Source organism: Triturus cristatus, chromosome 1_2 (genome assembly GCF_964204655.1).
Source record: "Triturus cristatus chromosome 1_2, aTriCri1.1, whole genome shotgun sequence".
NCBI lineage: Eukaryota > Metazoa > Chordata > Amphibia > Caudata > Salamandridae > Triturus > Triturus cristatus.
In genome coordinates, this window is record NC_140580.1 from 210069294 (window position 1) to 210081429 (window position 12136).

The 12136-nt window shown below is 43.3% G+C and overlaps 1 protein-coding gene across 1 annotated transcript in view; it reads right to left on the minus strand.

Moving 5' to 3' along the window:
• Window positions 1–12136, minus strand: part of MACROH2A2 (macroH2A.2 histone) — a 108966-nt gene that overhangs the window by 84225 nt on the left and 12605 nt on the right. The gene's annotated exons all lie outside the window — the stretch shown is intronic.

Sequence of the window (12136 nt, forward strand, 5' to 3'; positions counted from 1 at the left end):
GCTGGTAGCGGCTGGGCAGAGCACGCGCATGTGGTATAAATGGCCGATCGTTGCCATTGTAACCAACGCCGTCAAACATGTCTGCCGGAGACAAGGCGCACCAAAACGGACTACCGAGTCAGACACCTAAGTAACCCCTACGATGATAGTGGTAGTCAAGCGGGTACCCACTGGGTTTATGCCATAGGATGCAGACTCCGCATTTGATGTGCACTTGCGATGCCTTGTTAGCGACCTGACGCACAGCTCATCAACGGGCCAGACTTGCAAACAAGCACATTCTAACCAAGCTCAAACACAATCTGTAATTAAACCGTTCCATCCAAAAATAAAAATCTATTCATAATGACAAAATAAGGAAACACGTCTCTCTGCACTCGCCAAGAGATGTGAACGGAGGACAACCACCGACGTCTGATTAACCGGCAGCACGAACGTACAGTTGCCAGCAGGGGGCGGGAGAGAAAGAAAGAGGGAGAGAGGTAAGGGGACATGCACCCTATTGGACATGCATTGGAGTAGCACCATTACACGAGGTCAACAGGCGGAGCCTGGTCATTAAGTTTGCTCAGTGTTGTAATGATAGGACCCTGACCGAGGCTTGCTGACATGTTGTTGAGAGATTTTAATGCTAAATGAGAATTAACAGATTGTTTATGACTTTTTTTACCTAAGCCAGATATTTTGAGCTTGTAGTTCTGCAAGTAGGTTTGATAGGTACAACATGGGATAGCTACTAGTAGGGTGAGGGGAAACTGATGTGGGCTTCTTTCATGACTGTGCCTTGCGTTTTCTCCATTTCCCATAAAAGAATATATTTTATTCCAACAGGTTATATTCTGATTTGACTTTGAGCTTTAAATCTATTGATAGACAGATGTTTACAGGTTTGGCCATAATAGAGAAGATACACTGCAAAACATGTAAAGCCATCCTGATATATTACTTCCTTTCTTACGCATCTTCATTAACTGTGGAACTCAAATATTTGCTGTTAAAATGGATTTCCTCAAAATGAAAATATTATACATTTCCTACCTTATGGTCAGCACTACTGTTCAATGTGTTAAACGCTTGCCACTGGCATCTGCTGTGATCTGCAGGTCACATGCTCTATACCCACTAAAGCAAACACTGCCTTCCATCATTCAAAGGCCAGTAAACCGAGTACCAGTAGGTTGGGTAAAATCTACGTTATTTACACCACTAGAAATGGTTCGGGTTGCACTGTAGAAGATACACGTAAATATATGGGTGGACTGATTGGCTGCCCATCTGTATTACAAATGCGATAGCGCGGTGCAAATGATAGAAAAAGACCGTAGACATGCTTCCTGGGAACATACATGTTTGGTTGTGAGTGACCTGTATAGCCGGTTTCCATTTAAAATAAGATGAAAACAAGCATTGGCATAGCCAATAGGTCTCGCTTTTGGGTCCTTATAAGTATTTAGTTATGCAGCACAATATCCTTGGTGCAACAACAACTGTTGCATGGCTAAACACTTATGAGGTCCCAAAGGCGAGACCTATTGGCTATGCCAATGCTTGTTTCTGTTGACTGCTGCTGAAGTTTGCGCCAGTTAAGGGGAGGTATGATGATGAAGCCGATCTCCATGAAGGTTGCACACTCTTATTTTGAGCTTCAGAAATGATTTGGGTCAATGTGAATTTGCAAGTTCACTTTAAATAATCCAACAATGCCCCACAATCAGGCAGAGAAAATAACAACTGCATCAGCGCTTTAAAATAACAGCGCCCTTGAATAAAAATACCAGGCCGGTGTTGTGACCGACTGCCCGTCCTGACGGTTCTTCGGCAGTTGTTTTTCACTCCAATGTATAAAGCAACAAAGCGCTTTTTCAGCAACTGCCACTGTGCGGAAATTAAAACACACCGTTGAAATGTTTTGTCTTTAGTGAGTTAGACTGCCAAAATAAAAACTATTTAATTACAAGCATTGGCATAACCAATAGGTCTCGCCTTTGGGACCTTAGAAGTGTTTAGCCATGCAACAATTGCATAACTAAATACTTCTAAGGTCCCAAAAGCGAGACCTATTGGCTATGCCAAGCGACCGTGAAAGTAATCACGGTAAACCGCGGCGCGCGCGCCCGTGCACATGCACTGTAGCTCTAGGCTGGCCCGGTAGCACTTTTTGGAGCCCTCTCAATAAGTCTCGCCAGACCAGCGCATGCGCTGGGTCAGGCGAGACCTAAACAGGAATGGTTACAAGGAGGTTACTACCATCTAAAGGAGCCACTGATCTTTCCGCCTGCCCACACTCTCTGTGATATGAGCAGCTGAAAGAGTTTCAGTTCATGCCAGCCCTGAAAACGACTGCGCTATCCAATGAAACAAGACGAAGTCTAAAATACAGGTTGTTGGATGCATCTGGCCACTCACAGGATTTCTCAAGCTAACAAAACCTTTTAATTTACACTTCGGCTACAAATAATCTAGGTAAAACGAAACTTCAAAACAAAAAGTACACAAGGAAACAGGACAGCAAGAAATGAGAGCTAACTAGCATCGCCATGAACCTTTTAACACGTGCTCCTCTTTCTCGCTACGGTTTCACAATTCTACCCCTGCACTTCATTCTAACACCATTTATAAAACAAGCATTAACAATGCAATTGAGCTTGCATTTGTCAAAGTTAGGAGCTATCGGTGTTGTAAATGACAATGTCTAGGTCGAGCCAGGGCCATCTTGCTCGCACGAAACCCCACTCCAAAGGGTGTTTTGACTGAAAGGAAATCCCTCTGGTGTGGGCAACAGAGGGATTTCCTGTGCCATGTGCGAGGACGGCCGGGAGCTGTCCAACGCAAATGAGCACTGTGGTGTCAGACGGCTCCCAGCCGTCGGACATACCGAGCGGGTTAACAGATGTTTTTTCGAAAATAAACACACCAGATCTAGCGGCATTTACATCCCTCACCTTTGACCTCCCTAAAGGCATCTCTGAGTTGCCCCCTTCTGTCCCCCATGGCCCCCGAAGAGCTACCCGTTGGTTAAAAGTTAAACAAGCCAGTGGTCACAACTGCGCATGAGACCCTTTTGCAGTAAGAAAAACCATTCAAGAAAACTGAATTCTATTTTAAGCAATAGAGCTGGATTACAAATTTCAAACAATAAAGCGAAATTATGTTTTAGCGCTAACAGGTCTGCTAAATTCTTAACTATCTCCGTATATAAAATGATAAACTCAAATTAATGCTATTCCCTCTCCAAATGGCGCTATAGCTTTATCCCACGAGGATATAATTAATGAGTTCATGACATACTATTGGGACCTATATAATAAACCACCTTCTTTGGATACAGCTCTTATTGACAATTTTTTGGAAGGTTGGGGGTTACCTAAAATATCACAATCCCATAGAATTAGATGTGAACTTCCTATTATGGTTGAGGAATTACTTTCAGCTATTAAATCACTAAAATTGAAATCTCCAGGTCCGGATGGTATTCCTGCGGAATATTATAAAGAATTTTCAACACACCTCATCGTACCCGCTTTCTTTCTTTACACACTTTAGCAATACAGGGTCGATTTCTAGCTCATTTACTGAAGCTGTGAATATTGTCCTCCTGAAACCAGATAAGGACTTTTCATTGGTTACCAATTACCGCCCAATTTCTTTACTAAATCAAGACTGTAAACTGTATGCTAAAATTATTGCGACTAGGTTAGCCGATATACTTTCTTCTATTATTCATTTGGATCAGTCTGGCTTTACGAAAAAGAGACATTTGTCAAATAATATTAGGGTATTATTTCATGCTATTGATGCCGGAGCATTACTAACTTTACCTTCTGGTGTTCTAGCATTAGATGAGGAAAAGGCTTTTGATAAAATTAATTGGCAATACCTTTTTCGCACACTGTTTGCTTTTAATTTTGGCCCCTTGTTTATCCGTATGATTTCAGCACTGTACTCTAGTCCTTCTGCCAAACGTTTTTATTAATGGTAGACTCTCCCAGAAGTTTTGCCTTTATAGAGGGACCAGGCAAGGTTGCCCTCTATCCCCATTGCTTTCTAGGTCTCGCCCGAGCCAGCGCTTTAGCGCTGCTCTCGCGAGAGCTTTTGTAAAAGGGGGATTTGGAAGTGCAAACCAGTGCTTTCAAACCGCCAACTACAGTGCATGTGCGCCGGGCGCGCGCACCATTTGGCAGCCTGCTGATCACTTTCACGGCCGCTTTGATGTTCTCAGTGAGCCGCACGGCCACTAAGAACATCAAAGCGGCCGCGAAAGTGCACACCATTTGCCACCCACTCCCTTATCCCACTTCCTGCTTGTAACTTAAATATTTCATGAGCGACTGTGTAATTGAACAACAACCCTTCAGTCATTCCTTTGCAGTGTGACAACCTACTTCATTCTTAATTAGAACATGCATTAATATCATTTGCTTTTGTTAGTAAATTATGAGCGATCAACACTACCATGCTGTTGGGTCACGAGTACTCATACAAAATACTAGTTAAAATATAACACAAGGATGCACCCTTGCGTTTCATTTCAATAATTGCTGTGTATGTAGCACATATCATAACGTGAATAGCTTTTAGGCACACTTCTTTTACCTACCTGGAATTCGAACCGGTGACCTGCAAGCATATCCGGTGGCATGAATGCCACTGAATTATCTCAACAGCCTTAGATGGAATTCTTCACAAAACAGCAAGGGCTCGTAGCGCACCATATATACAAGTAGAAGGGGCGCCTTGCCACATAAAGAGGCGTGCACACAAATAAACACACCCAGGCATGCACAGAACAAAACACACAGCATGCATATAAACTGAGCATTTAGACCCGCTACACGCAAACACACTGGAGGCATGTCACGCGCGCCTTCAGTGCCGGAGCCTTGCACGCGCTTGAGGCGCACCCGTGATGTAACAAAACTTGAGCCACGCCCCACACTCTGCAAAGTACCGGGAGGGGCACCCTCCGGACTCAGTCAAGAGGTTTTAGGCCAAGGTCTGGCGGGTGGAGGAGGGGGGCTATGTTATGCCATTGAGGTGCACAGATGTGTCCAGAACACAACAGATGCTCGTGCCTGGGGCATATAGGACAGTAAGCCTAAGACAGCAAGGGCAGAGCTGAAGACCAGACTTCTCCCAGACTGGACTTTTAATTCCTATTTGTTATTGTTTCTATGGTTTCAGTTATGAGTGACATTCTAATGTGAAATGACACACTTCCAGTAACAATTTCGAGTGTTTAAGTCACTCCTCTGTGAATTGTGCTATTGCCTACAGACCTATCACACAGAACATGCGATTCAAACAAGCCAGACCTACTCGCGTTGCCAATGCTGGTTAGCAGTTCAAATCAGTCTGTAACATAACTGGTGCTCATGTAAAGCGCTCCGATACCTTCCTGTCTAGTTCGCGCTCTATAAAACTCCATAAAAAAATGAAACAATCCGTGAGTAAAAACAATGATTTTGATGTGATTAAACAGAATTTAAATTGTTTCAGTTCTGACAATACTAAATATTGGTAAGATCTCATACATCCTTCCTCTTCTACGCTATTTTTACTTTCTCCATTAATTTCCTACCATCACCCCTTCACTGTGCTGTCTACAACCCCCCCCCCCCCCCTCCCCGTCCTGTAAATACAGTATTTCCTTTTCTTGAATTTGGTGGTATTTTGATAGCCGCCGGTGTATGGTAATTACAGTTGCACATGTGACAATTATGTGCGCTCTGTCAAGAGGTTACAGTTTGAATGAACATGTGATCAAATAATGTTATGACCCAGTCTAACCCCTAATGAGAGGTGGTTGGCATCGCAATAGTTCATGTGACAGAGATTAAGCTGGGTCCAAAGTGTGTTAGGGGCACATACACAGCCTCTGAATAGCCTGCTGTGCTCTTTTACTTGTGTTATTTGGTCTGGATTGTCCCGTCTTACATATCCTACCAACCTTGTAGCTTCCTCTGCCACAAACTGCAACAACTCAGGATAACCTTATGCATCGAGTAATCCATCCAGTCATTCATCCACCCACCCACTCATTCATCCTTGTAAATATGTCCATTCACTCACTAACTCATATACAACCATCCAGTCTCCTCTACTTGCGCTCGTCCATCCATGCACTCTTTAAATTATTCAGCCATTGATTTTCGCATACTTGGTAATCACTCCATACATTCACCAGTCCGTGATCTATGCTTTCTCCTAATAATCCACTAATCTACCCAGGTAGCACTCATTTATATTCACTCGCTTGTCCATGCACTCAGCCACCCTTTCATTCATGCACTCGTATACTTGTACCTCATTTAATCTTGCAAATACTCAACTATCTATTCAACCATCCTTCCATGAGTGACTTGCTCATATATCCATCTATGCACACCCAATAATAGATTCGCACAGCCGTTCACACATTTCCCCAAAGGCACTCACATGCGCAAACTCTCTTATCTATAATAAATCCTTTGATGAAAAAGGCAGACTTATAGCCTTTACTAACGCTTACATTATTTTGTCTTTTTTGAAATCTCCGCCGTCCCCCTTCTTTGGGCTTGTTTTGAAGAGCTTATTGTTTAGTTAAAGATCTGTTACTCCATCTAGGACGTCCTGTTTAGGTACAACATGAGCAAGCAGAATATGCAGCCCTCAATCATAGTCCTTATCGGGCTTTGAGAGCAAGCACTGGAGAGCTGTGTGAACAGAGAAACAGCAGCACACATTCCTCACAACCATCCTTCCCTCGAAGAGTGACAGTCTGCCCACTCGAGCCCCCGCTTGACAGCTTTCCAGAAAGCTACAAGTGTACTCCTACTTCCGATATAAAGCTGGAGAGGAGGAGCAAATTCATTATCAGAACAGCGTCCCAGCTAAGCAGATCAAACATAAACAAGCATTTGCAATGCAATAGGTCTCGCGTTTGCGAGAGTTTATGCTATTAGTAATGACAATGCCTTTATTTATGTTTTAAAACCCAAAACATAAAAAAAGGCATTGTCATTTACAATGCCAATAGCTCAAACTCCCGTAAATGCGAGACCTATTGCATTGCAAATGCTTGTCCTTATTGCTATTGAACCCCTATTTGCTATTAGGAACTGTACTGAAATTGAAAGCCTTCAACTATCCAACGTCTCTATTAAAACATCAGCTTATGTAGATGATGTTCTTTTATAGTGCTAATCCTCAATCTTCCATTCCTCCATTGCTGAATTTAATTGCGGTCTACTCTGAACATTTCAAGTTATAAACTTAACACTAATAAAACAGATTTTTTCCCGTTAAATATTCACTGTTCACCTGGTATGTTTTCTAATAAGGATATTGTTTGCCAAAAAGACAAACTTAAATATTTGGGTATATTATGCGCCAATAACGTAAAACAAACTTTGACCCTAAATTTTTATTCTACTTTGGCGTATATGAAGATTAAAATTCAAAAGTGCTCTCCTTATGTTTATCTTGATGGGGAAGAATGGACACAGTTAAAATGATCTTGGCTCCTAAACTGTTTTATATGTGGTCAATGATACCGGTTCAACTCCCTCTTAAATGTTACAATACTATAGATACTTTTTGTCAAGATTTATTTGGAATAATAAATCGCCTTGGTTAAGTTATAAAAAGCTGAAATTGGCTAAAATCAATGGAGGGTTTGATTTACCAGATTTTCTAAAATATTCTAAAGCCTTTATTTTTAAAACAAAGTATGTTATGGTTTCAACATTTAGATCCTAATAATTCACCTGCATGGCTTCGCATTGAACAGAACTTAGTATCACCTTTTCCTTTAGCAGCTTTACTTACAATGTCCAATTGTTCTATGTTTTAAAAGAAATCAATATTGTTGAAATCTACTAGATTAACTTCACACAATTTGGATTCTGTTCTCCAATGTTATATTTCTAATACATTGAGCCCATCGCATTGGTATAACCCATCAGTGAAATTAGTTTGCCATACACATTTTTGGAACTCATGGATAAGAGCGGGCTTTTTGTATTTTAAAGATATTTATTATAATAATGTCTGTTAGTTTTGATGACTTAAAACAAAGACTTCATTTGCTATGATCTGATATTGTAAAATATGAATTGAGCTGTAATTCTATGCTTAATTCCTTCCCGAATGGCTTTCCTTCCACTGTTTCATCTGATTTAGAAATGTACCTTAAAACAATTGCGTCTTCCTCCCATAAAGTGTCAGTACTATATATCAATCTTCTTTCCACCTTTTGGAATGCAGAATTAGAGTTGTCCTTATCCTTGGACACTTAAGGATGATTTGTTTGAATTCTATTTTGGGTTGGTTACCTGTAACATTATATCAAACTAATGCCTATATAATTTTGAATTGTTTTTGGACTACTTTAAAGTTATAGAATGCAAAACTTTCAACTTTTTCCAATTGATGGAATTGTCCTTTAGATGTAGGTTCATTAAGACATATGTTACAGGATTGTCATTTTGTTAAGAAATGTTGGGAGGACGTTTGGCATAGAATTACTTGCATCTTGAATGCATACAATGACCACAAAACACCCTATGGAGCTGGGGGAAGAGCTTCCCCAGCTCCTGAGGGTGTACTGATACTTTCTCAGAAACTAGGATTGGCGAGCACGTCATTTCAGAAAAACAAACTCAGTTTCAGGGTCACTGACTTGATGCTCAGGGGGCTATCTCAGCCCCCTGAGCACAGAGGCAGATGTGAGCGGTATCATTGGAAAGAGGCGAATTTCCCTTTTCCAATGGTACACATCCCAGGATCACCTCAGGAGGGTGATCCCCAAGCAGGAATGCACCCACTAGGCACCAAAGGTGGGGGGGGCGGGGGTTGGGAGGAAGAGCGGCCCCTTGGGTAGGGGCTTTTGCTCCCTATATTTCTGGGCCAGATCAGTCTTTCGCGCCCCCGCCCCGGGGTGGCAGAAATCACACTAGGTACTTTAATGTATATATGGGTGGGGCTGTCCAGAATGGGCATGTCAATGCCCCAATCCCCCCCAAAATTCCAGTCTTTCTGTTCTCCCCAGGGAGTAGATAGGGCAATAGCCCCTGATCTGCCTGCCACAGGGGGCAGAAAGCCCACTTGGCATTTTTTTCTTCTTATACGCAGGGGTGGGGGCTGCCCCAATCCCCCCCAAAATTCCAGTCTTTTTGTCCCCCCCAGGAGGTAGATGGGGCAATAGCCCCTGATCTGCCTGCCACAGGGGGAAGAAAGCCCACTTGGCATTTTTTTCTTCTTATACGCAGGGGTGGGGGCTTCCCAAAATGGGCATGCAAATGCCACCCACACACAAAACAATTAAGCACAGTCTTTCCTCCCCCCGCCCCCCCAAAGGAGGCAGAAAACCCACTAGGCACCAGGGATTATGTTTTTTATTATACATAGGGATGGGGGCTGGTACCAGGGATTATGTTGTTTTTTCATGCGTAGTGAGGGGGGTGGGTGTGCCGAGAATGGGCATGCTAATGCCCCCACCACCAAAAAGTCTTTGAGCCCCCTCCTCGCCCCTAGCAGGAAATATATACTAATCTACACAATAAAGCAGCATGAGGAGAACAAAACTTGTACCTATTGCAACATAATTGCCCTAGATCCTGGGAGAATGATTATGGAACAGTGAATAATTTTTTTTGAGGTGGAATACTGCAATTAGAAAAAAATATCATGCCCTCTCCCTAGAGGTATCCAAAAACTCTAGCAATTCGTAAGTGTGGTATGTAAAAAAAAAAATGATGTATGTTCAAGCAGGCCAAGTGAGGTAACATTTTGTAAAAGAGAGACAAGTGGCATTCATGGATTTTTGGTGTGTGGCCTTAATGTGAGTAAATGCCGCTAAACAGAGAAGGGTTAACAGAGATTCTGATAGATAGATCGATCGATTCAAAGCATACCTTATCACAAAGAACTGCCTACTGCTTTGCCGCACCAGGAGAGAAAACACGGTTGGCGGTAGTAGCTTCAGACCAGGATGGGGTGTGTTTGGATGGAGCATCGTCATATGATGGGCCGCCTTTAACGTGAACTCATGATGCAGGAGATGAGGGCGTGAGTGACCGTTTTTTAGGTCTCGCCTAGCTATTGCGTTTACGCAATTGCTATGCAAGACTCTAGTAAGGGGCATTTAAAAGTGCTCCCAAAAGTGGATAGCATGGCGAGCACGCGTACAATCACGTGCATCGTGCCGCCATGCAATCCGTTTGGCATCGTACTTCAAAGGGTCCGCTCCCCCGCCTGGAATGCTCTCCTCCACCCCCAAGCGCGCACACAAATTTGCTTTCACTTTACAGCAGTCTATTGCCTCCTGTCACACGCGTCCTCCTTTCTCAGTTACAATCATCTCGAGCATCAGCAGCCTTCGTCTAACTAAACTCACTTCGAGTCACGCATTTGGTGCTCAGAGTTTCTCAGTGTGCACTTAAACTGCAACTAAAACCCACGCAAGCCTCATGATATAATTAACAAAAACTAATTTATTCATACATAAAAGGCCATTGCCGTAAAATTGACTACTTAAAAAGACATCTGGTTATCCCAAAGGCAATTTACTCGTGAACCCGCAAAGATTTTGTGTCAAATGAGCTCTTTGAAACAAACTCACTTCCTTCCCAAAGTGAGAGGCATATCCCCGTGAAGTTTCAATTGCAATTTTTTAAAGTACTGGAATTTATTTGCTCGGTTCTTTCCACCTAAGTAATTCGTTTTAAAGCCTCAAGGTGTTGTTATAAAATATGAACAAGGCAGAATGTATTTTAAATGTTTATTCCCTTCATGTCTCCTGTTGCGGTTGCAAAGCATCATCTGTTGTTGGACTTTGCTGTTTGAAACACGCGGACTGATTGCAGATCTGTCCAGGTGGGACCCCTTAACCAGTCTTTGGATTTCTGATATTTGGCTTCACTTTATTGGGGTGAATGCTTCCTGCAGCTCACTCCACAGCCCCGCCAGCAATTAACCCCGGCAAATAACGTGCGTTTTTACAGCATTCTCACAGAAATGAGGGCGAGAGAAACTTGCCCAGCTACGTTCTCCCAGAATCACTACTTGCACAAAAGAGCAACTGGACGTAAACAGGAACAAGCATTTGCAATGCAATAGGTCTCGCATTATAAAAGTGTGAGCAGTTGGCATTGCTAATAATAATGCAACATTAGCTATTGGCTTTGTAAATGATAATGGCATTTATTTATGTTTGTTTTATAAAATAGATAAAAAAAGGCATTGTCATGAACAATGCCAATAGCTTAAACTTTTGCAAATGCGAGACCTATTGCATTGCAAATGCTTGTTGGGATTTGTGGGGGATCCATTTAAATGTTTTACGGAGTATGCGGAGGGTGTTGAAGCAAGCTGAGGAGACTGCGTTGATCTGGGAGTTCATAGTGAGCGATGAGTCCAGTATGATGCCGAGGTTACATGCAGGGCCTGTCGGGGTGGGTGGGTTCCCAAGGGCGGGGGGCCACCAGGTGTCTTGCCAAGCGGAGGGGGTGGAGCGGAGGTTGAGAACTTGTTTTCTCGGAGTTGAGTTTCAAGCAGCTGTTCTTCATCCAGGTTGCGACGACTTTCATCTCTTCTTGGGAGTGGTACCTGGTGGTGTTGGGTTCCTTGGTAGGGGAAAAGGATGAGCTGCGTGTCATCGGCATAGGAGACTATGTTGAGCCCGTGGTTTCTGAAGATGGTAGCGAGGGGGGCCATGTAGATGTTGCAGAGGGTGGGACTCAGGGAAGATCCTTGAGGTACTTCCCATCTGGTCTCCTTCAAATCGGAGAGGTAGGGCGGGAGTCGGACTCTGTGTCCAGAGGAATGAGCATATCTAGTCTAGGGACTTTCCTCGGATGCCGGCGTCGTGGAGTCTTGTGGCTAGTGTGCAGTGAGAGGTGGTGTCAAAGGCTGCCTGACCTCCATGGTCAGCTTGCTGCTCCTGCCCTGCCCCCTGCCCTTTGTTTTCCATGTGCAGACCCCTATTCCCCTCCCTCCTGGCTTGTCTGTTCCATTGTAATAACCCTGATCCCTCCCTTCGGCCCTTTATGGTGAGTTATGCCGCAGCTTTCTCCCCTGTCTGTCCATTATGGTCAGCTAGCTGCCATTGCCTCTTTCCCCTCTGTTCTGTTGTCCATGCGCATGGTCCTGTCCCCTC